This window comes from Schistocerca serialis, chromosome 9 (genome assembly GCF_023864345.2).
Source record: "Schistocerca serialis cubense isolate TAMUIC-IGC-003099 chromosome 9, iqSchSeri2.2, whole genome shotgun sequence".
Classification (NCBI taxonomy): domain Eukaryota; kingdom Metazoa; phylum Arthropoda; class Insecta; order Orthoptera; family Acrididae; genus Schistocerca; species Schistocerca serialis.
This window is the reverse complement of record NC_064646.1, coordinates 32,408,619-32,433,472: the sequence shown is the minus strand read 5'-3', so window position 1 is coordinate 32,433,472 and position 24,854 is coordinate 32,408,619. Positions and strand designations below refer to the sequence as shown.

Sequence of the window (24,854 nt, the reverse complement as noted above, 5' to 3'; positions counted from 1 at the left end):
GCCGGCATGATGCAGCTCCAGCGCCCCGTGTGAACTTGCCTCAACGAGAGGGCTGCAGAGAGGCTGCAAACTCTACTGAATCAGGAACTGCCAAGGCTCATTGTCTTTTCTCTCTCATGCGGGTTAGTCAGTTAACGGTTCACATTTGCTGCTGGAATCTGTATTTGATATATAATTCCTCCGAATGTGTTTCTTTTGGCCATATCGGGAATCAACACTGTGTCGCAAACAAACATATATATATATATATATATATATATATATATATATATTAGTTAGGTATTTATATTTTTACATATTTACCTAATGAAACTGTCATACTGATCACTGGCTACAGGATAGTGAGTGTGGCTTGATAAGGAGTATTTTTGTTGTCAGTGTGCGATAATTACGATGTTATTAATTAACGGCTATTCCAGTCGGCAGGCGTTCCTGTGGAAGATACTTTCTGCGTAGCACTCAGTATCCTCCGAGTTCGCATTATAGGCTCTCCATTTTTTATTTGTAGAAACGTTGGTATGGTGCTATACCACCTTAAGTGATGCGAGTAGTCTCATTTACTTTCTTACAAAGTAATAGTCGTTTGGCATTATTACGCAGAGTGCAGGATATGAGGTCTCTGTAGAGGAGTCCGCATTAGAGGGAAATCTGTTTCCACGTGACAGTGAAATGCATCACATCTTGGCCTTCTTCTCCTGTGCTTTTCTTCCTCGGAATAAAATAAAGAGCAGATTGATGGACCATCGACTTTCAGGTATCCAAGGAAATTTGAATTTTAGCGTCCATGTTGCTGATGCAATTCTTGAACTTTGCTTAAGTGATACGAAACGAATGAGGACAAGTTTGAATTTTTCTGTGTCTCAACTAATAGAAATCAGAATTTTGTTTTTGTTGATTTCGTTAGCAGACTTGATTTGGTATTAGAAAAGCGGCACCGAGAAATACCTTCTTACATCCTTAGTTCCTTCAGTTAGTACGGTTCAACAAAGTCATTACACCATCCGTTGCTGACCGTACCGAGCCGCAGCCATAAACCGAGTAACAGCTGTTGATTCTGGCAGTTAGTTCGATGCACGGAGGACACGCGGCTAGGGAATGTGGCTGGGATTCAAACGACTCCCAGTGGGAGGAACCACTGCGCGTGTTGGGGAGTGTCAGATTGCAGCCACGGTTCCTGGTGAGATTAACACCTGTGGACGATGCCGAGGTTCCATTTGAAACTGCGCATTACAGCTATTAGCTTAGAACACACCAATCACTAGTAGACCGAGTAAAGCAACGGTAATTACTCGTCGGTAGAAGGTTAGTGAGGATTGGTCAGGTAACATTGCTGTATGCTCAATGATCGTGAATGGGAATTTTGTTCTGTTTTTTAATCCGTATGGTATTCTTCATACGATTCTTATAGACCACTCACTGTCATCGTGTTGTAAAGGCTGGACCTTCTTGCTGCAAGCACATCCGTTGATCTGCTTCAGTTTATTTTTGAATCTCAGTAGTATCCTCTTCAAGTCCTGGAAATCTGTGTCTCCTACTTCACATGCGTCGTACCCCCCTTGCATTTCTGTCTGAATTGTAGGAGGGAGCCTACTCTTGTCCTGTTCCTATCATGTTTTTTTCTGGTTAAGTGAAGTAACCACCTGCTTTATTAATAGAAACACACGTGTTACTAACACAGCTACTTTCGTCCATGGTCACCCGGCAGCTACTTGATCCCTCCCGCCTAGAACTACACCTATTTCTTCATAGTCTAAAAGAAAAACGCAAGTGTTTGCATCATATCTTTCAGACTTAACAGTTCCGAAAATTTTCTCGCTATCGTTGTTGGTATTATAAAAGATTAAAAAACACCTTTTCCTGTAGAGAATTCGGAAACGGCAAATTGGTACAAAATTTCAGTGAGCTCAGCCCCGCTCCGACCAAAATCCTGGATTTGACGCCGATCCTGCCGCTGTGCGTTTCGGGGGACTGTATGGCAATCGTTGACCAGATAGACTTATCTAACTTGACAAAACATAGCCGGTTTGTACGCATGATAGTTATGGACAATCCGTGCTGCTGCCAGCACGGAGGAAGGCGAAAAACAGAATGTTTTAGTCCACGCAGACGCTCCAAAACAGTCGTCACGTGGTTACATACGTAAACAAAGAAGTAAGGTATCGTTCAGTGACGTATTATGAACTGACAGGAAGCAAGGAGAGTATACTTCGAGGTAAAATGTATAGAATTTATAATGATTCTGCCAGTAGTGACGAAGTATATAGAATATTTTATGTTGATACGCTGTGTGTGTTTGTGAGTGTGTGTGTGTGTGTGAGAGAGAGAGAGAGAGAGAGAGAGAGAGAGAGAGAGAGAGAGAGAGAGAGAGAGAGAGAGAGAGATTTGGGGGAGGGGGTGAAAGGGGGCTACAGAGAGGACAAGGGTAAAGGAGTGGCAAGTGGTTCAAATGGCTCTGAGCGCTATGGGACTCAACATCTTAGGTCATAAGTCCCCTAGAACTTACAACTACTTAAACCTAACTAACCTAAGGACATCACACACACCGATGCCCGAGGCAGGATTCGAACCTGCGTCCGTAGCAGTCCCGCGGTTCCGGACTGCAGCGCCAGAACCGCACGGCCACCGCGGCCGGCAAGGAGTGGCAGTGTGTTTAGTTGGCGCACGGCGTAATGTTCACATCACCTTTGTTAATATCATAACTCTTAATTTAGTAAATTCAAGAGTCGCCTGCAGGGTACACACCGACTGTTATAGTCTACAGGAAACAGCCAGAGATTATTTGATCCACCTCACACCACTTTGTGATGACTATGGTGCAGAGTGATGCTTTTAACTTGAAGCGTGTAGCCATTCGAGCAATGGATGTCTGAGGATACTAGCGTCTGACGAGCGTAATCGGTAACTGTAACTGATAATCGGCAGTTTTGTAGAAGAAAGCATCGCCCGTAGTAGGCTGTAAGTTATCCTTTACTTGTTGTACGGATGGCCAATTTCGACGCGCAAGTAATTGTCCATTACTTACGAATAAGCAGTACGCTGTATGTTCTGTGTGTTGTGGCATACAATCGATAAAAACTACTCTGTACGTGGAATAAAATGACTTATCGTCGAAATTGGCCCAATCACACAACAAATAAGCGGCAACTTACCCTAGTACGGCAACGCTTACTTCCACAAATTACTGGGAGGCTGTGGACCCACAAAACCGACACTTCATTAGAAAAGCAAGTAAAGACACCTTGCAGCTCTAGGCGTACGGTTTTGAAACGTACGATCAGAGGTATTTCGCAAAAGCAACTCGTACGTGTTGGTGAAGGAAGATTTATTTTAAGAGTGAAAAGCCTTGTGATTTTGCCGGTTCTCGCGGTCCGACGCCAAGGTGTACCGGACGGTGCGCTCGGCTGCCTCGCTAGCGGTGCCCAGTGCAAGGCGCGCGCACACTTCCGGCTGGCCGGCCGAGAAATGGCGACACTTCCGGTGCGTGGCGATACGCAGCCCGGCGGCATTGTGCCTGCCGCCTGCCTCCACCACAGTTTTTTTGCTGGCGCGCGCGCGCGAGCGAGCGGGACGTCAACTGACACGCGTTGTTTGCGGCAGCGGCGCTGGCGCCGTAGCCTCCCGTTCTCACCCGGCCGTGTCGCAGAGTGTTTCTGGACGGCAGCATGTCGCCGGGGTAAGTTGCCGGCCGCGCCCGGCTCCCTATAGTTTACGCGTACTGCCCCCCGCCCCTCCCCCTCCCCCCTCCCATTCTCGTTGGCTCCTATTGTACGACTGCATTTTTTGCACTACCAGACCCCTACTGCACGAGAGCATTATTTTCCACTTGCAGTGTTCCTATTCTACCAGAAGTTGTTAACTTTTTTTGCCTCATGGCGAAGCATGTGCCGGATTAGACATCTTCCCTTGTTTGTGTGCTGAATGCGAAGGGCCCTGCAAGAAACTACACTACTAGAAAAGAAATGAGTGCTCTGTGACAATGGCCGTACATACGTGCAGTTTCTCTCCTACTTCGGGTGGCGACAATTATAGTGCAGTTGCTCACCGGGGTTACAGGGTGGGCTCCGACTATCGTATGTCAGAGGAACTTAGCAGATACGGTAATGCCTTAATGCGGAACCGATTTATGCTGGCAAAAATTAGTTTCCATTTTGGGCGCCAGGTGCACATCTGAATCCGTGAATGCAAGAAAGACGTACAGAAATGTTTCCATGTGTACTGGATTAGAAATGGGACGTGGGCGGGAAAGGTCAAACAAACGAGGACATAATGTTGATATTCCTATTAACTAACTTGCAAGAAGATAGTGGTTTCCACACAGTTGGCCGGCCGCGGTGGTCTAGCGGTTCTAGGCGCTTCAGTCCGGAACCGCGCGACCGCTACGGTCGCAGGTTCGAATCCTGCCTCGGGCATGGATGTGTGTGATGTCCTTAGGTTAGTTAGGTTAAAGTAGTTTTAAGTTCTAGGGGACTGATGACCTCAGATGTTAAGTCCCACAGTGCTCAGAGCCATTATTTTCACACGACTGCGTTCTCCTAAAGCGGGAATCACCACATACTGCACCAGGAGGTCTCGACAGTGTGCAGACGGCACTCCTGACGGGCCTCCAGTAACGGCGCACAGTCTCTCTTCTCAATAGCTTACTGTTCACTCACGTTATGGATTGTCAAATGACAGCAAGGATATGGTACCGTCACACAAACGGTGTACTACACCAGATTTACACCTGATGGCGAAAATTGCAACTAATTTCTTTCCGGCGTAAACCGGTTTCACGTTAACTCATTACCATACAGTACCTACTAAGTTTCGTTGCCGAAACTCGACCTTCGTCAATGGCTGCACTTTAATTATAACCACCTGCTGTTATTTAAACGGTACTCTCTGTGTGACTACCATATGTGAACAAGTTGTCCTCAAGTTTGTTGTTCCTGTCGTTACTTAGTTGCTTCCGTATTATTACTACTATTATGTAGAGCCTGGTGGGCTAGCAGGAAAGCGCATATCTCGAAACGAGAGGACGAGAGATTGAATCCTACTGGACTCGTGGAAATTTTCAGTCTGTGCCTAACCTAGCCTTCAGCTCACAACGATGTGAGAGTCGATATGAGTGAGACGTGGTTCGGACTGCAAGGTAAACTGTAGGTCCCTTTCCTCCGGTTACATGACTGGGGTGGGTTAGGGACGCTCAAGTCGCCGACTGGGCGTCGGCCGTGGCCATGCTGACACACACACACACACACACACACACACACACAGAATTATCTGCTTGGGGATGGAGTCCATCTACGCAACGAAGTAAAAGGCCGTTTCCTTTTATGCCATATGCGCCTCCTTTTATTTACGAAGGATCCTCAGTTACTGCAATACATGTTTGTCCAGTGCTTATAATAACTTTATGTTTCCACATGTACTGCAGTATCCTCGTTATTGTTAGGTAAGAAACAACTTTTTGGGGTGCAAGTGTCATAATGTTAAACTGGTTCTACTTAGGATTTTTTGGGATCTCGTCATCACATAGGGCACCCTGTACTTGTACCTCGTTACCCTGTGTACACCTGGATGTCGAATTTTCGGCATTTGCGAGCACATTTCACTTAGTAAATACATACAGCCGACATACGTTTAACAAAAGAAAAAAACAGTGAAAGCAAAATGTGCTCGCAGACGCCGAACTTCAAATATCCTGGTGCGCATAGGACGACGACGTACGTCACATATGTGATAACAAGATCACAAAAAATTCCAAAGTAGAACGAATTAAATGTTTTTCTTGTCTAACAATGAGAGGAAACGATGAAACTATGATATAGTAATATATCGCGAAACAATATGCAAGACATTCATTACACAACCTGAAAAAAAAAAGCGAAGAACCAAGAACACTTCTTCCGATGTCAGTGTAACTTCGTAAGCGAGTAACATGTTGCAGTTGTCTGTGACAGGTAGAACGGCAACCACAGTGCATTAGCGTTGTTCGTTTTTGTTATTATTACGAGTCCTGGTAGACACTGGACGTGTATTCGACAGGGCGCCGGTTTAAATTACTGTTAGACCATCCAGATTTACGTTTTCCATGATTTCCCAAAAACGCTTATGGTAAATGTCGGAGTGTTTCCTGTGGAAAGGACTCTACTGATTGCCCTTCCAATCCGCGCGTGTGCTCTCTCTCTAATGCCCTCGTCGTCCATGTGAAGTTAAACACTAATATTTTTATTTTATTCTTCCAGTTTAAACATAAATCTTAATCTGGTGATGGTATGTAGTCCTAATTGTTTCGTGAGGATTTGACACCCGCTGACAAATATTGGTTGTAAACAATTGCAGTGCCATTTCTTCCTAATGTTGCCGTGTTCTTAAACAAACTGAAGTGCCAACGCGTGTGCGACAAACCACCGGTAGTTTCGCCGTGGTCGGCGATTGACAAACAAAAGACTCTACACATATTGGAGGTGATTGCGGATTCATGTTCTGACTTTGAAGTACCCTCCACGTGCACTGAGAAATACCAGCGCTACCGATGTTTCATGTTCTGTTATCTTCTTGGAAAATCTGCAGACTGCATTATTCTAGGTGAGGCGTGCGTGTGAAATTTGGTCTGCACCGATGCGCCGTTTCGTGCGTGGCAGATGGAACGCTCCACTGTACCGGTTGTTAGGACGTTTCCCCGTTTCATTCACGAATGGAGCGCGGAAGAAAGGTTCTTTAAATTCTTCTGTGCTTGCTGTAATTAATCCGATCTTATTCTCGAGATCTCTATGGGACAGATATGTAGGGTTCAAATTGTTCAAATGGCTCTGAGCACTATGGGACTCAACTGCTGAGGTCATTAGTCCCCTAGAACTTAGAACTAGTTAAACCTAACTAAGGACATCACAAACATCCATGCCCGAGGCAGGATTCGAACCTGCGACCGTAGCGGTCTTGCGGTTCCAGACTGCAGCGCCTTTAACCGCACGGCCACTTCGGCCGGCAGATATGTAGGGGTTTTTAGTAAATTCCTAGAATCATAATTTAAAGCCCGTTCTGGTTCTCGAAACTTTTTTAGTCGACTTCCTCGGGATAGTTTCCGCGTATCTTCAAGAGTCTGCTAGTTCATTGCTTCAGAACCTCAGTGACAGTCTCCCGTGGATGAAACAAACTTGTGACCACTCGTGCTGCCCTTCGGTGTATGCGTTCAATACCTCCTGCCAGTCCTATTTGGACTGTTTTGTTGGATTCTGTTTCAGCGATGCGCCGATAACAGCAGGAAGACAGACTGGCTGACTGGTCGGCCTTTTGTCTTGAAAGACGTTTTGACACGGCGGTGTGGCAAATATTAACATTCGCCAGGCAGTGCACAAAGAGCGTACCTGCGAAGCTGAGAAAGGAATATCAGACCATAGTTAAACGCGACACTCAATAACAGTACTGAATACACGGAATGTTGAAGACAAAAAGCCGGCCGCGGTGGTCTAGCGGTTCTAGGCGCGCAGTCCGGAACCGCGCGACTGCTACGGTCGCAGGTTCGAATCCTGCCTCGGGCATGGATGTGTGTGATGTCCTTAGGTTAGTTAGGTTTAAGTAGTTCTAAGTTCTAGGGGACTGATGACCACAGATGTTAAGTCCCATAGTGCTCAGAGCCATTTTTTGAAGACAAAAAAATGGTTCAAATGGCTCTTAGCACTATGGGACTTAAGATCTGAGGTAATCAGTCCCCTAGACTCAGAACTACTTAAACCTAACTAACCTAAGGACATCACGCACATCCATGCCCTAGGCAGGATTCGAACCAGCGATCGTAGCGGTCGCGCGTTTCCGAACTGAAGCGCCTAGAACCGCTCGGCCGCCGCAGCCGGCGTTGAAGACAGACTAGCACAAAGACATACGCGTATGTTAACATTGATTCCGGCCATGTAAACATTGTAATTTCTTAGAATGCTAGCCATTTTTGATGGGTTTTCAATGTTTTTGACCAAGAAAACTAGCCATTATTTAACCGCGATACTAACCTTTAATGAAAACCTGAAACGTATTCTCCTATATTACATATTTTTCAACCTCTTTGATGATCCGTTTTTTTTTTTCGTATATTGTACGTTTCAGGAATGTTAAGTGCAATCTCAAATCTGGATCTTTACAGATGGCGATTTTCCACTTGCTTCATTAATATGTTATGTCTTTTCTTGCAGCCTTTTCCTGTTTGCCTTTTTTTATAGCTGAGGTTACTTTGCATATCCTCTGGATTCTTGTTTTGCGTGGATGGATTTTTTTACCTGTAAATGGTTTCCTGTAATCGCTTGCCCAGTTGGCCGCGAATGGAATCCAGTCTTTTCGCACAATTCTAATTCTACACACAGTACATTTTTGAATTTAAACAGAAGCACCGTCCTATTTTTTACTTTATTGTGGACAATGCATGCATTTGGTAGACACGTAAGGAAACAGTGAACAATGAACAATGTTCTGTGCTCGAGAGGCCCGTACCACAATCTCCGATCAGGTACATCAAACGCGACGTTTTTTGTATGCATTTCCCTAGGAACACAATGAAGACGGATCGAGCCCGTCTGTATAAGTGATTTCATATCTAAGCAGGGAAAAATCGAATCCCTGTAATGGTGGGATCAGCAGTCTATCGAGATTTTCACGTCCAAACAGGTGGTGGGATTGGCAGTTAAAGTGCCGTATGTAAACATGTCTCTTCGCCATCAAGGGTACATTGAGTGCATCAGCAGACTAGCATATGTCGATAGCACTTGATTATCAAACACAATTAATTTTTATTGTTAGTTACCAACGTCAATTGGTCTTACTTTGATATGCGCCGAAAGTAAACTATCATTAACATCTCAGCAGGAAGAGGATTTTCCGACATTTGCTCACGGTAGATTCTGCAGTAAGGGTACACTTCAAACCCATACCCGTGGCCGAGGTGGGAGTAAACGGGCGACCTAGCGGCGACACTCCGAGGCACTGCGGGCCACTGACGCGCCACCTTTGTGCTGACAGCTGCAGATCTTGTGGTGGGTACGAGTGGTTCGGGAATGCTGTTCCGCGGAACCATGCGTCATCCCGTGTTTCGCCTGTGTTGTGACGTACTACGCATAACGCTGACCGCTGGCATCCTGACTATAAACAGACGCAGAAATGTCCTTCCGTATTTATACTGCTCACATTTTAGCGACGAGCAGTGCCGTGCTGTGCCTCGGTTCGCAGGTAAGCAAGCAAGTTAGTACGTTGCCTATGCGGGGAGACAGCGTGGTGTAATTTGTCGTTGTATCCTGTATGTAGAAATCCTTGGGTAACAGAAGAAATATTGAATTTAATTGATGAAAGGAGAAAATATAAAAATGCAGTAAATGAAGCAGGCAAAAAGGAATACAAACGTCTCAAAAATGAGATCGACAGGAAGTGCAAAATGGCTAAGCAGGGATGGCTAGAGGACAAATGTAAGGATGTAGAGGCCTATATCACTAGGGGTAAGATAGATACTGCCTACAGGAAAATTAAAGAGACCTTTGGAGATAAGAGAACGACTTGTATGAATATCAAGAGCTCAGATGGAAACCCAGTTCTAAGCAAAGAAGGGAAAGCAGAAAGGTGGAAGGAGTATATAGAGGGTCTATACAAGGGCGATGTGCTTGAGGACAATATTATGGAAATGGAAGAGGATGTAGATGAAGATGAAATGGGTGATATGATACTGCGTGAATAGTTTGACAGAACACTGAAAGACCTGAGTCGAAACAAGGCCCCCGGAGTAGACAACATTCCATTGGAACTACTGACGGCCTTGGGAGAGCCAGTCCTCACAAAACTCTACCATCTGGTGAGCAAGATGTATGAAACAGGCGAAATACCCTCAGACTTCAAGAAGAATATAGTAATTCCAATCCCAAAGAAAGCAGGTGTTGACAGATGTGAAAATTACCGAACTATCAGTTTAATAAGTCACAGCTGCAAAATACTAACACGAATTCTTTACACACGAATGGAAAAACTAGTAGAAGCGGACCTCGGGGAAGATCAGTTTGGATTTCGTAGCTGAGTCGAAACAAGGCCCCCGGAGTAGACAACATTCCATTGGAACTACTGACGGCCTTGGGAGAGCCAGTCCTCACAAAACTCTACCATCTGGTGAGCAAGATGTATGAAACAGGCGAAATACCCTCAGACTTCAAGAAGAATATAGTAATTCCAATCCCAAAGAAAGCAGGTGTTGACAGATGTGAAAATTACCGAACTATCAGTTTAATAAGTCACAGCTGCAAAATACTAACACGAATTCTTTACACACGAATGGAAAAACTAGTAGAAGCGGACCTCGGGGAAGATCAGTTTGGATTTCGTAGAAACACTGGAACACGTGCGGCAATACTGACCTTACGACTTATCTTAGAAGGAAGATTAAGGAAAGGCAAACCTACGTTTCTAGCATTTGTAGACTTAGAGAAAGCTTTTGACAATGTTGACTGGAATACTCTCTTTCAAATTCTAAAGGTGGCAGGGGTAAAATACAGGGAGCGAAAGGCTATTTACAATTTGTACAGAAACCAGATGGCAGTTATAAGAGTCGAGTGACATGAAAGGGAAGCAGTGGTTGGGAAGGGAGTAAGACAGGGTTGTAGCCTCTCCCCGATGTTGTTCAATCTGTATATTGAGCAAGCAGTAAAGGAAACAAAAGAAAAATTCGGAGTAGGTATTAAAATTCATGGAGAAGAAATAAAAACTTTGAGGTTCGCCGATGACATTGTAATTCTGTCAGAGACAGCAAAGGACTTGGAAGAGCAGTTGAATGGAATGGACAGTGTCTTGAAAGGAGGATCAACAAAAGCAAATCAAGGATAATGGAATGTAGTCTAATTAAGTCGGGTGATGCTGAGGGAATTAGATTAGGAAATGAGTCACTTAAAGTAGTAAAGGAGTTTTGCTATTTAGGGAGCAAAATAACTGATGATGGTCGAAGTAGAGAGGATATAAAATGTAGGCTGGCAATGGGAAGGAAAGCGTTTCTGAAGAAGAGAAATTTGTTAACATCCAGTATTGATTTAAGTGTCAGGAAGTCATTTCTGAAAGTATTCGTATGGAGTGTAGCCATGTATGGAAGTGAAACATGGACGATAAAAATAGTTTGGACAAGAAGAGAATAGAAGCTTTCGAAATGTGGTGCTACAGAAGAATGCTGAAGATTAGATGGGTAGATCACATAACTAATGAGGAAGTATTGAATAGGATTGGGGAGAAGAGAAGTTTGTGGCACAACTTGACCAGAAGAAGGGATCGGTTGGTAGGACATGTTCTGAGGCATCAAGGGATCACCAATTTAGTATTGGAGGGCAGCGTGGAGGGTAAAAATCGTAGAGGGAGACCAAGAGATGAATACACTAAGCAGATTCAGAAGGATGTGGGTTGCAGTAGGTACTGGGAGATGAAAAAGCTGGCACAGGATAGAGTAGCATGGAGAGCTGCATCAAACCAGTCTCAGGACTGAAGACCACAACAACAACAACATCCTGTATGTTTTTCACTCACGCAATAAGGTCTCACATACAGCGCTCGGCAGCAGGAACAGATTGGTTACCATTCTTGTTACTATAATCGTTTAGTAGAATTTATTTTGTTATCGTTGAGAGTTAAGTTAGATCAGTTAGTCATTTGCCTAATTTTGTCCAGACAAATTGTTGTCGCTGGCTTTCTCTGTCGTAACAAATGATAAAAATCTGAATGTTGGACTTCTTTCTCCATCATTAGCGAAGCAGGTGTATTTGTAGTTTACGAAGCATATGATGCAGATGAAATAAATAAAAACTGTTGAACTAAAAATAATGCTATTAATCAGTACCTTTTTTACGTTTGCAAGTGAGTGGCTTCATCCGACTAGTACCGACGATGTAACATATTTACAGAAAGTCAAACCATGTTCCGATAAAAATGTTATATTTCCCATCATTGGAAGTTCCTGGTGGAGATCGCCAACCTGTTACGAAGTTTCAGGTGTGTGTGTGTGTAGTGTGGATAGCAGTGATGACTGCCTGTACAGTGTTGTGATGTGCCCGCGATGCTTTCGACGGTAGGAGAAGGGAGAGGGTGAAATCGAGTGCCGACTCTTAGCTGCTTCTCTTGAATAGCGCCAAGGTAACTGCCACGTTTAAGTCCCCATCCGAGGCATGGATTGCCATCAACAGTATCATGACACCTTTTCATGCGGCACTGCAAGAGGCTTGGAATTTAATCTGGGACAGTGGCGTAAATCCTGATCACCACCACCACCACCACCACCACCACCACCACCTCCTCCTCCCATCATGTCACTGGCTGACAAATAGAGGCGGTAAAATTTTTTTCGCCAGCAGGCTTCGAACCATCGGTCCCCTGCAAAGGCGGATATTTGCATGTTACCTGATGGGTGTGGCAGACATTGTCCTACATACGTAGGCCATCTATCTTTCGTGAACCTTGTGCGGCTGGTCCCGGCGGAGGTTCGAGTCCACCCTCGGGCATGGGTGTGTGTGTTTGTCCTTAGGATAATTTTTTTCTGAACCGTACCCTTTCATCACAGATACAAACAACTAATCGTACGTGACTCTTCAAGCTTTCCCGGCGGATATGTTGTAAATAGTCTTCACGGTTTTGCCGCCGGATCACGCTGTGCAAATTCCATAGTATTTCCTCGAAGCAACTGGCCGACATCTTCAGGTGGTTCAACCTTGATGGTGGCTAGGTACAACTGACTGATCTGCAAGGTTGTACCACCTGAAGATGTCGGACAGTTGCTTAGAGGAAATAGTGTAGAATTTGCAGAACGTGATCCGCCGGCAAAACCGTGAAGACTATTTACAACTAATCATACATATATCTGGAAGAAAGAAGATCACCCGGATTCTGCAAGGAGCGAATTTCTTTTTAGTTTTTTTAATGGGTGGGCGCTGGGGCGGGGGGGGGGGGGGCAAATCTGTTAAAACTTTTACAGCATTTGACTGTGTGATCGCGTACGTACGGTTTTCTCCACGTACCTAAAGTTTTCTGGAGTTAGTGCATTGTGATTTGTTGTGTCTCTAGAACTGGTGTGTAAGCTTTTCAGGACAGCCAAAAGTCGCACTTAGTATCTTTCGTTTACCGGATTCGCTCTTTAATTTAACAAGAGCATCACCAGGAACTGTGGAATTTACAGATTAAAGTACAGAAATTGGGTATTCTGTTAAAGAGGAAAAACTGAATTCCAACAGTTGCTATTGCTATTGCTATTGCTAAGGATGTGTGGAGTGTAATATGGCAAGCAAGCAAGCACTTCGTTTTCAGGCCACAAGTGGCCCATCGGGACCATCCGACCGCCGTATCATCCTCAGCTGAGGATGCGGATAGGAGGGGCGTGTGGTCAGCACACCGCTCTCCCGGTCGTTATGATGGTTTTCTTTGACCGGAGCCGCTACTATTCGGTCGAGTAGCTCCTCAATTGGCATCACGAGGGTGAGTGCACCCCGAAAAATGGCAACAGCGCATGGCGGCTGTATGGTCACCCATCCAAGTGCCGGCCACGCCCGACAGCGCTTAACTTCGGTGATCTCACGGGAACCGGTGTATCCACTGTGGCAAGGCCGTTGCCTATTCAGCTTTAAGGTAGACATCAACTTTGTCCCGTCACACTGCTCCCTACTTTTTGAAAGAGAGCTTTCTTTCTTCTTCCTCTTTTTCTGGCGATCAGCTTGCAGTAAAATAAATGCTGCACATTCAACGACTGCTAAATCCTCTTCTTCCCTCACAATTTGTAACTTCTTTCCTCAAACTGGAACTAAAACGATACTGTATAACAATAACAAGACGTGAGCAACGTTGGCAAGTTATCAGAGATAACTGCGATTCCACACGACTGAATCCCGTGGCCGCACCTCGCCGGCCAAATCTGCTGCTAACGATACGTTCGGCGGCCAAACTCCTCCTGCGCTATCAGCACGCGCACCCGCGCACGCAAGTTTTAGAGTCATTGCTAACAAGACGGATCAGTCTTAATCTTCACAATTCTTTTTGCCCTATCTTATCCCAGAGATAAAGATTTTTCACATCAACATTACAAGCATGGATTTTTTTAGTATAATTTACTTCATCAAAAATGCACAGGAAACGACCAGAATATGTCTGTTTATGTACGAAAAATAAAAAAGAATTTGCACAGAATTGACATTGCCTTTTCTCGTTACAGGGGGTTATCAGTTTTTTTTTTGGGGGGGGGGGGGGGAGTTTGTGGTGATCGGTCCCTAGGCTTACGCACTACTTAATCTAACGTAAACTAACTCACGCTGACGACAAAACACACACCCATGCCTGAGGGAGGACTCGAACCTCCAACGGGGAAAGCCGCGCGAACTGTGGCGCGGCTACCCCGCACGGGTCTTCTGACTGGTTTGCTGCGGGCCGCTTAGTATGCCTCTCTCGATCGCTTCATCTCACAGTAGCACTTACACCCTAAGTCCTCCATTCGTTAGGTATATTACTGTGTGTGTCTTCCCGTGCTGTTTTCACGCTCTACTGCTCCTTGCAGTACCGTGGAAGTTATTCCTTTATGTGTTAACACACGCCCTCTCTTCCTTGTACTTGTCAATGTTTCCCACATCTTAAAAAAATGGTTCAAATTGCTCTGAGCACTATGGGACTTAACACCTGTGGTCATCAGTCCCCTAGAACTTAGAACTACTTAAACCTAACTAACCTAAGGACATCACACAACACCCAGTCCATCAGGAGGCAGAGAAAATCCCTGACCCCGGCGGGAATCGAACCCGGGAACCCGGGCACGGGAAGCGAGAACGCTACCGCACGACCACGAGCTGCAGACTCCCACATCTTCATCTCTTGACCGATTCTCCCGAAGACTTCCTCTTGCCGTATCTTATCCGTCCATCCAGCTTTCAACGCCCTTCTACTGAGCCACATTTCAAACTCTCGTTTCCGGTTTTCCCATAGTCCACGATTCATTTCCACGCGATTCTGCCTTCCAGACGTACATTCTCAGAAATTTCTTCCTCAAATCAAGGCTGATGTTTGAGTCTAATAGATTTCTTTTGGACAGAAATCCTATCTTTGCCTGTGGTAGTCTGCGTTTGTCTTTCTTGCTTCCTTCGTCATGTGCTATTTTGTATCCAAGGTTACAGAATTCGTTCAGGTAGTCTGCTTGCTGGTCCCCAATTTGCTTACTTCCTGTTAAATTCGTGTCCAGATCGCACGTTTTCCTTTCCGTCTCCGAACAATCTGTACTAGGTGACTTTTTTTTTGCTCGTAGTAGATTTATGACTTCTTTCTATACCTTGTCATCTTCCTGACTACTGTGATGTGATCGAGCCTGATACACTTCCTGAAGACATCGATACCAGTGGGCATCGATAATTTCATTTCCAAATAAAAAATCGTCTAAAATTATGTTGGTAAAAATTTGTTATTTTGTGCATAACTATTTATATTTTATGTAATCAAGATTGTCTTTGATGTTTTAATATGAAAATCTGTAAATCTATTTTACCAAGTTTTTATAAGTTATTCGTCAGTTATTCGAAACATATCTTTCATAACAATGTAAATCATTTAAACCACTTTACCTTAGATGTTATCTTTGCACGTATTGGGAATTGGCAGGAAGAGTGGTTGCATAATGAAGTTTTGGAAATACATTTGTTTAAAGTAGTATTGTTTATTGTAGAAAGAAGAGACTTTTGGAATCTTTTGTGAGACACATCTTATGAGTTAGCTGTCTTAAATTTATGGATACAGAAGGTTCAATGAAGAGACTGATTTACTTGATATCTGACAAACAATGAACACGACAGATCTACAAATTGTAAATTTTTTGTACAGCCAAACCTGGAGACCTAAGTCATACCCCGAAAAGACGACAATGAGGCCAACTTCAACGCATTTAGCTGTTTAAAAAGATACGCTATGTGATCAAAAACATCCTGACACCCCCAGAAACATAAGATTTTCATATTAGGTGCATCGTTCTGCCAATAACTGCCAGGTACTCCATATCAACGACCTCAGTAGTCATTAGACATCGTGAGAGAGCAGAATGGGGCGCTCCGCGGAACTTACGGACTTCGAACGTGGTCAGGTGATTGGGTGCCCCTTGTGTCATACGTCTGTATGCCAGATGTCCACACTCCTATACATCCCTAGGTCCACTGTTTCTGGTGTGATAGTGAATAGGAAACGTGAAGGGACGCGTACAGCGCAAAAGCTTACAGGCCGACCTCGTCTGTTGACTGACGGAGACCACCGACAATTGAAGAGGTCGTAATGTGTAATAGGCAGACATCTATCCAGACAATCACGCAGGAATTCCAAACTATATCAGGATCCACTGCAAGTACTATGACAGTTGGGCGAGAGGTGAGAAAACTGGGATTTCATGGTCAAGCGGTTGCTCATAAGCCAAACATCACGCGGGTAAATCTAAACGTCGCCTCACTTGGTGTAAGGACCTTAAACATTGGACGACTGAACAGTGGAAAAACGTTGTGTGTAGTGACGAATAACGGTACACAATGTGGCCATCCGATGGCAGGGTATAGGTATGGCGAATGCCCGGCGAACGTCATCTGCCAGCGTGTGTAGTGCCAACACTAGAATTCGGAGGCGGTGGTTTTGTGGTGTGGTCGTGTTTTTCATGGAGGGGGCCTGCACCCCTCGTTGTTTTGTGTGGCATTATCACAGCACAGGCTTACATTGATGTTTTAAGCACTTTCTTGCGTCCCAATGTTGAATAGCAATTCGGGGATGGCGATTGCATCTTTCAACACGATCGAGTACCTGTTCATAATGCTCGGCCTGTGGCGGAGTGGTTACACGACAATAACATCCTTGTAATGGACTGGCCTGCACGGAGTCCTGTCCTGAATACTATAGAACACCTTTGGGATGTTTTGGAACGCCGACTTCGTGCCAGGCCTCACCGACCGACATCGATATCTCTCCGCAGTGCAGCACTTCGTGAAGAATGGGCTGCCATTCCCCAAGAAACCTATCAGCAGCTGATTGAACGTATGTATGCGAGAGTGGAAGCTGTCATCACGGCTAAGGGTGGGCCAACACCATATTGAATTCCAGCATTACCGATGGAGGGCGCCACGAACTTTTAAGTCATTTTCAGCCATGTGTCCGGATATTTTTCCTTACATAGTGTATATTTTAGTGAAGTGAATATGTCCTCCAGTGACAGTTCAGAATAACGACGGAAATATGTTGAGTTGATACGTCGTTGTATACACGTTATTGAAGTGGCGTGTTACGTTACACATCGTCAGCTTATTGTAACGCTAGGAATCTCGTGTAGCCCACCCTCCTGTGTTTTGTGTGATGAATGTTCTGTGAATCTGCACGTCTTAACTGATTACGTGTTGAGTTTCTGATTTGGAAGTAGATAACAAAGTCTGTATTTGCTTAACCTGGTCTGGAATCCTGGGTGAATCTCTCTTTGGCTGCCTCTATACTGAACCATCGGTAGTCAGTCAGTATCGAACGCAAATTCCATAGGGTCTGGCTGAATGCCGTGTCTCGCAAAGTAACGTTCTACGCCGTTTTCTGTCCCCTCGTTCTATAATCCCCATCGTCTTTAACGCCTGCTAAATTTGTCTTTAGCGGGTTCACCGTGCAAAAAAGCAGGAAAAATGGCTTTTGTACTATGTGTTAACTTTATAACTGGCATTCCTCTCATTATCGGAAACAGCAGTCGCCGCTTACCGCCCAAGCACGCCCTATCCTCTCCCTCCTGGGTTGTAAAAGGCCGAGAGTCCGTTGGCATCTGCAGCCATAAAGGCTCTGACCAAATTGTGGTTCTGTTTTCCTCTTGTTGCTGGCACGCGAGGCGGCGAGTTACGTCGCAAAGCCGCAGAACCGGTCGGAGTAGGTGCAGCCACTGCCTTCGCTAAAGTCTCCCTCTTTGAGACAGTGTCCGTAGGACGCTGCGGTTTGACGCCAGTCAGCGCCCGAGAAAGTTGATACAGGCGTTGCAGGCGCGGGCGATGTGTCTATGTGTCTGAAACGAATCGGTTTCCCACTAAACAGTTTTTAACCGTATTATGGGTCTTCGGTCTCTTCGTGGCATATCAGCTTCGTATCAGAGAGTGAAAAACACATAAATTACCGTTGTTCTACTATAATACGTAGCGGTTTTCGGGATATTTGGCTATCATTAAGCAACAAATTACTAGCGTGAATATCGCCGCGAATGTGCGAGTAAAACTAACATTAAGGACTACACAGATTATGATACAGCTGTGGCCAAATACTACGGTTAATACTATAATGGAATGTCGACCCTTTCTGTCCGTGACAGATAACAGATGCACGTGTGTGTGAGAGATGCTGCGACTTAAGTCAGTTGTGCGTTTGACGCCAAGAAACTTACGCTAAACGTGATGCAGTATTAATCCTAATGCCGCCGGCTGGAGTGGCCGAGCGGTTCTAGGAGCTACAGTCTGGAACCCCGCGACCGCTACGGTCGCAGGTTCGAATCCTGCCTCGGGCATGGATGTGGGTGATACCCTTAGGTTACTTCTAAATTTTAGGGGATTGATGACCTCAGAAGTTAAGTCCCATAGTGCTCAGAGCCATTTGAACCATTTGAATCCTAGTGCCTACAGAACCAAGACTGCGCACAGGCGTGCACTTCTTTGTCCGAAGCAAATCGACGGCCGCGAATGTCTTCTTCAGAGAAAGCTGATACAAGAGAGGTCGCTTGAGGAGAGGTCGGTACGTTAGTGAAGATGTGTAAGGGCTTTCCAGCAAAACTTCTGCAGCCTAGTTAGTGGACGGAACCTTGGCAACTTGTGGGCGGATATTATACTGCAACCGAATGATGTCATCCGTCAAAATTCCTGGGCGTAAGGACTTGATGGCGGGCCTCATTTTTTGCAGTGTGTTCACGTATGTATGTGCGTTAATTTGTGGCCCTGTATTCCAAAAGTCAATGACAAGCGCGCCTTGCAATGCAAGAAAAAGGTCATCACGGCTTCCCCGGAGCCCTAACACGGCCTCGATACAGTGTCGATCTCTCCCCATGCGGTTTCCATTTTTTAGTAGCCCTGAAGAAAGACGTTCGTCGCCGTCGATTTGCTTCGAACGAAGTGATCGCCTGTGTACAGTTATGGTTCCGGAGGCAACCGCAAACATTTCTCCACGAAGGCAATTACCGCCTTGCCTCCCAGTCAGACAAATGTATTGCAAGATATGGCGATTATTTTCGAAATAATAAACAGTTTACTTATTTTTTTCCATCTGTCTCGTTTCCGACTGACCTTTATAGTTGTCTACGTATAAATAATAATTTCAACGCTTTCGACATTTACATCCATGTTCTGCAAATCGCTGTGAAATACATGACAAAGGGTAATTCACATTGTGCCAATTATTAGGGCTTCCCCCCTTGTATTCACGTATTATGGAACGCTGGGAGAAGGCCACTGTGCATGTTGTAGTTAATGTAATCCTGTCTTCACGATACCCGTGGGAGTGATATGTAGGAGGTTGCCGTACATTCTTATAGTCATCACTTAAAGCCGGTTCTTGAAACTTTACAACTAGGCTTTCCCGGGATAATTTACTTCGATCTTCTGTGACCATTCGTGCTGTCCTTCTGTGTGTACGTTCAGTAACCCCTGTTAGTCGTCTTTGGTACAGGTCCCACACGCTCGAGCAATATTCTAGGATGCATTGCACAAGTGATTTGTACGCAGTCTCCTTTGTAGACTGATTGCATTTCTCTAGTATTCTACCAATAAATCGAAGTTTGATATCTACTTTACCCATGACTCAATCTATGTGATCGTTCCATTTCGTGTCCCTACAAGCTGCTACACCTACGTTTTTATATGAGTTGACCGATGTCTCATCTGACTCATTGAAACTATAGTCGTAGGATACTACGTTTTCTCGTTTTGTGAAGTGCACAGTTTTACGTTTCTGAACATTTAGAGCGAGTTGCCAGTCTTTGCACCACTTTGAAAACTAATGGTGATGTAACTGAATGTTTGTGCAGCCCCTTTGACACTGTACCTCATTATATAAAAGTGCATCATCTGCGAAAAGTCTGGGGCTACTATTAATACTGTCGTACCTGAACTGCAAGGGACCCAACACGTTTCCCTGGGACACACCCGAAGTTGCTTCAGCAACTGTCGACGACTCTCCGAAGAATATAACTTGCTGTGTCCACCCTAAGAAAAAAAAAAAAAACTCAATCCAGTTACAAATTTCCCTTTATACCCTTACGATCTTTTTCGTAATTAGCGTAGATGCGGTACTGAATCAAATGCTTTTCAGAAACTGAGAAATATTGCATGCGTTGATCCGTGGCTTTCAGTAGCTGACGTCAGAGAGTGTGAGTTGGATTTCACGTGGTCGATGCTTTCGAAAGACGTGCTGGTTGGCGTCTAGGTCATTATTTTCGAGATGCTGCATTATGTTTGAGCTCAGTTTTTTGGTGGGTCCATGGTGACTTTCTTTAAATACATTAACGCTATGCAGCACTGTCTATACAAAAATATCATAATAGAGAGAAAGGCTGAGAAGATTACATAACTTGGAATTATATGAATGACAGTAAAAAACTGGCCCCCGTTCTGAGGTCACTTATGTACTACTACGTCGGCGCTCGTCTGTGAAATTATTGTTTCGAATCCTGACAGTGGACAGATCTTCAGCGTCAGTATTTTGTCGGCACCAGGAAGGAACTGTGGCCAGAATTTGCACCAGTGTCCCGGCTCGGATACAGCACTTCTCAGCGACTGATGGAGTGAGGGCGTGTGACACTGTCGATCGGTCCGCGCACGTCAGAGCGCGGTAGCAAACAGGCGCGAGCGATAATGCGATTTTTCAGAGGGTCATATCTCTTGTTCTGCTGATCACAGAGACACCTTGGCCTAGTGACCATTTGTATGCCAATCGGAAGAACGGGCATACTGTGGCTGTCTTGCGGTACAGGGTCAACATTTAAACATTACACCCCGCCTCCAGCCCAGTAAAATGGAGCAAATCGATTGGTTCTTGTGCGTTATGTATGGCCTAGGGTGGACCTTAGGCGGCTTCTAAAATCGCCATTTTTTCACAGGCGGTTCCTGACAAAACCGCGAAAACCATGATTTTATGCTACACAAAATACCAGTTGTCGGAATGGTCACTTCTGTAATTTTTTGTTCATGCCGAATCGTCGATACTGTTGCGATATGTTTTTAAGATGACTACCTCGGGGTGCGTAGAAAGTTTTTTCGACATCGCTGTCCGTTGCCGAGACCCAGATGTTCAAAGTTACTGTACTTATGCACGTAATATCCGGTGTGAGGCGGAAATGTAGTGTTAACTGATATAGTGAACACGTCACTAGATTATGTTTGTAGTCAGCATTTTTTCACCAATAAAACTTTATGACGCGCTGTTTCGGTATAATGGGCACTTCATGGCTGTTCAAAGATGTCCAAAACGGTACTGCAGTGACACAAAATGGGCTAAAAAGAGGTCTTAACATGCCTTAAAAGAAGTTGAGAAGACTGCCAAAAATTACGTAAAAATGGAAGGACAGCAAACACAGCAAAATATTTCTAAACATTTTTACTCTTTTAAGATACAAATCATAAGCCGGACACTTTCGATGACCTGCGATCGATGAACAAAGTATGATTTTGTGTTAATCTTATATCATACGTACTTATTTGTTTATACGTGTCGGAGGGTGAAACATATACAGGAAGAAGAAATATCTCGACCAGCTTGGGCTTTTTAGTCGGGAGCCAGTCGATAGTAATTCCTGTGGAAGGGTTTAGGTCTCTACAATTCCGTTTTAGAACTAATCGAGGTCAAAGATCACGACTGCAGGAATACAGGTTATTCTTCGTATTTTGCTGTCGCAGTTAACACACAAACCGCGCTGTCTGTTGTAAAAATTTAACATATACTGGATTATTCGTGAGCACATTTGAGGTTTCAGAAGACGACGGTGCGGAAACTACAAAACGTATTTACAGACAAATGACAGGACATCCATCCAAGTTTCGATTCGTAATATGCCCGCGGCGTAGTTGCAGAGCTTGTCAGAACGTGTAAACAAATCTTTGGCTCCGAACTGTCGCGTCTGCGGATAGACTACCCAATAAACAGATTTCCGAAGCGGGCTGCTGTCGTTCCGCTTTCCCGAGCAGCAATGAATTTCACGCGCGTGCTCTATCCGCCCGTATTGACGTTTGTCGTGTCACAAACGGTGCCCACATGAACACTTGTAATGTGAGTTTAAAATTTTGAGACATACTGTACTCACTGGTATATGTGTGTATTTTTTGTATGTCTTGTAGTTTGCGAGTAGCCCAGAATCACTTATATACCTAACCCTGCATCACGTGCACCACAGCGTGCAGTACTAGCCAATGCAAGCTGCCTATTAACGTACGTGGCTGTAACAGCGATCTCCCACGTACCTGTTTGCAAAACTCTGTGTGCGTCACTGCAGGCACTGTCAACCAGGGACGGCAGCTGTTGCTGAAACAGCCGTTTTCGGTTAGATCGGATTTCCTTTACTACGCCTGTTTAACCTGACTGTGAAAACCCCTCGAAATAAATGGTTTCTGAAATAACTATTTTCTTTTTTCTTGTTTCGTTAAATAAACTTGGAACTCGAATAAAGATTGAAAAACTTTGACTCTCTGACTTTCAAGAAATATTAAATTAAATAGGCAAATAAGAGAAAACGTGGTTCGTGTACTGTATGCTGCTTTTCTCAGAAAGTGGTAAGTGGTTGAATACTACAAAAAATTACCAGTATTCTCCTAGTGATTCCATTTTTTTAAAACTCTGCTCAAAAATCATGTTGTAATTTGAGGATCATTCTGGTATTTTGGCTTTAAGAATAGTCAGTGTTAAAGGGTGAAAATTTAGTTTGATGAACTCTGTTATTTCGTGTTAAATTGTCAGTTTTGAAGGTCTACAAGCAGATAAAGACATATTATGTAGCATATCAGCCACTCTCTATTTTTATTGTCTACTGTGAATGAAGTGTTGTTGAGTTTTCAATTTATTACTGTTACCATAACGTCCTATTTTATTACTTCACAGACATGGCAGACAAATCTTTAATCTTTCAAAGTAAATGAAACATCGTACTTCAGTGCAATGTCACTTCGTAAAAATGTTTCCAGACAAGGTTGGTGCCATTCCGCAACGCGACGGATGTCCGGCAACGACAGCGAGAAACTATCGTATAGATCAGGTGGGGGCAAGTATTGTCACATATGTTTGTCGCTCCTTTCTGTTGACATTGTTACTGAAATAGCACGGATCGATTTTCTCGTTTTCTGCGATAATGCAATATTTCAAACCAAATTTTACAAGTAAAAATAACTCCTCTCTTCAAAAAGGTTTACTTAAAGACGAAAATAAAATTAGCACTGCTGCTATGACTAACTAATATTTCAGTTTTTTAACTCGGTTATTAGTAAAAAAACAAAAAACCTGTTATAACTGAGACGAAACAAGTAACGAAAAATACCTGTTATTCAGAACTAAAATACTGATATCGGTTTTAACCGGTCGGCTTTTCGCATTCTTAGTGTCAACAGGGTTGTAGCCTATCCCCAATGTTATTCAATATCTATATTGAACAAGCAGTAAAGGAAACAAGAAAGATTGGAGTACGAATTAAAGTTCAGGGAGAAGAAATAAAAACTTCGAGGTTTGCCGATGACTTTGTTATTCTGTCTGAGACAGCAAAGGACTTGGAAGAGCAGTTGAACGGAATGGACATTGTCTTGAAAGGAGGATATAAGATGAACATCCACGAAAGCAAAATAAGGATAATGGAACGGAGTCGAGTTAAATCAGCTGATGCTAAGGGAATGAGATTAGGAAACAAGATAGATAGAGTGGTTGATGAGCTTTGCTATTTGGGGAGCAAAGTAAGTGATGATGGCCAAAATAGAGGGTTATAAAATGTAGACTGGCAATGGCGAGAAAAGCGCGTCTGAAGACGAGAAATTTGTACACATCGAATGTAGATTTAAATGTTAGGTTTTCTGAAGGTATTTGTCTGAGTGTAGCCATGTATGGAAGCGAAACAGAGACGATAAACAGTCCAGACAAGAAAGGAGTAGAAGCTTTCTAAATTTGGTGTTGCAGAAGTCTATTGAAGATTAGATGGATCGATCACGTGACTAATGAGGAAGTACTGAATAGAATTTTGAAGACAAGAAGTTTGCGGCACAACTTGAGCAAAAGAAGGGGTCGGCTGACAGGACACATTCTGAAACAGCAGTTTAGTACCGGGGGAAGCGTGGGAAAGGGGGGGGGGGGGGGAGAGGTTAAATCGTAGAAGGAAACCAAGAGATGAATACGGTAAGTAGATTCAGAAGGATGTGGGTTGTAATCATTCGGTTATACAGGATAAAGGGGCATGGAGAGCTGTATCAAACAAGTCTTCGGACGAAAGACCACAACAACAAACAACGGTGTCAGCTACCGCTGTTGACTACAGAATACGCGCCTCGTGCCCAGTTACGGAATGTAGAATGGTTCTAATGGCTCTGAGCACTATGGGACTCAACATCTGCGGTCATCAGTCCCCTATAACTTAGAACTACTTAAACCTAACTAACCTAAGGACGTCACACACATCCATGGCCGAGGCAGGATTCGAACCTGCGACTGTAGCAGTCGCGCGGTTCCGGACTGAGGCGCCTAGAACCGCTCGGCCACCGCGGCCGGCCGGAATGTAGACGTGAAATGTAAAAGCAGAATGTTTTCTACAGTAATGTTGTTTCTTGCTGCCAAATTTTAGCGTATCTTTTCCTAGTGTATCGTTGTATGATAGAGAAAACCAAAGTGTTTTGCCTAACCCGCACCGGCGTGGC

The 24,854-nt window shown here is 44.3% G+C and overlaps 1 protein-coding gene and 1 pseudogene across 1 annotated transcript in view; one reads left to right on the top strand and one right to left on the bottom strand.

Moving 5' to 3' along the window:
* LOC126419299 (GTPase-activating protein CdGAPr) overlaps positions 1–24,854 on the top strand; it is a 478,818-nt gene that overhangs the window by 284,738 nt on the left and 169,226 nt on the right. The gene's annotated exons all lie outside the window — the stretch shown is intronic.
* On the bottom strand, positions 13,466–13,582 carry LOC126420193 (5S ribosomal RNA; annotated as a pseudogene).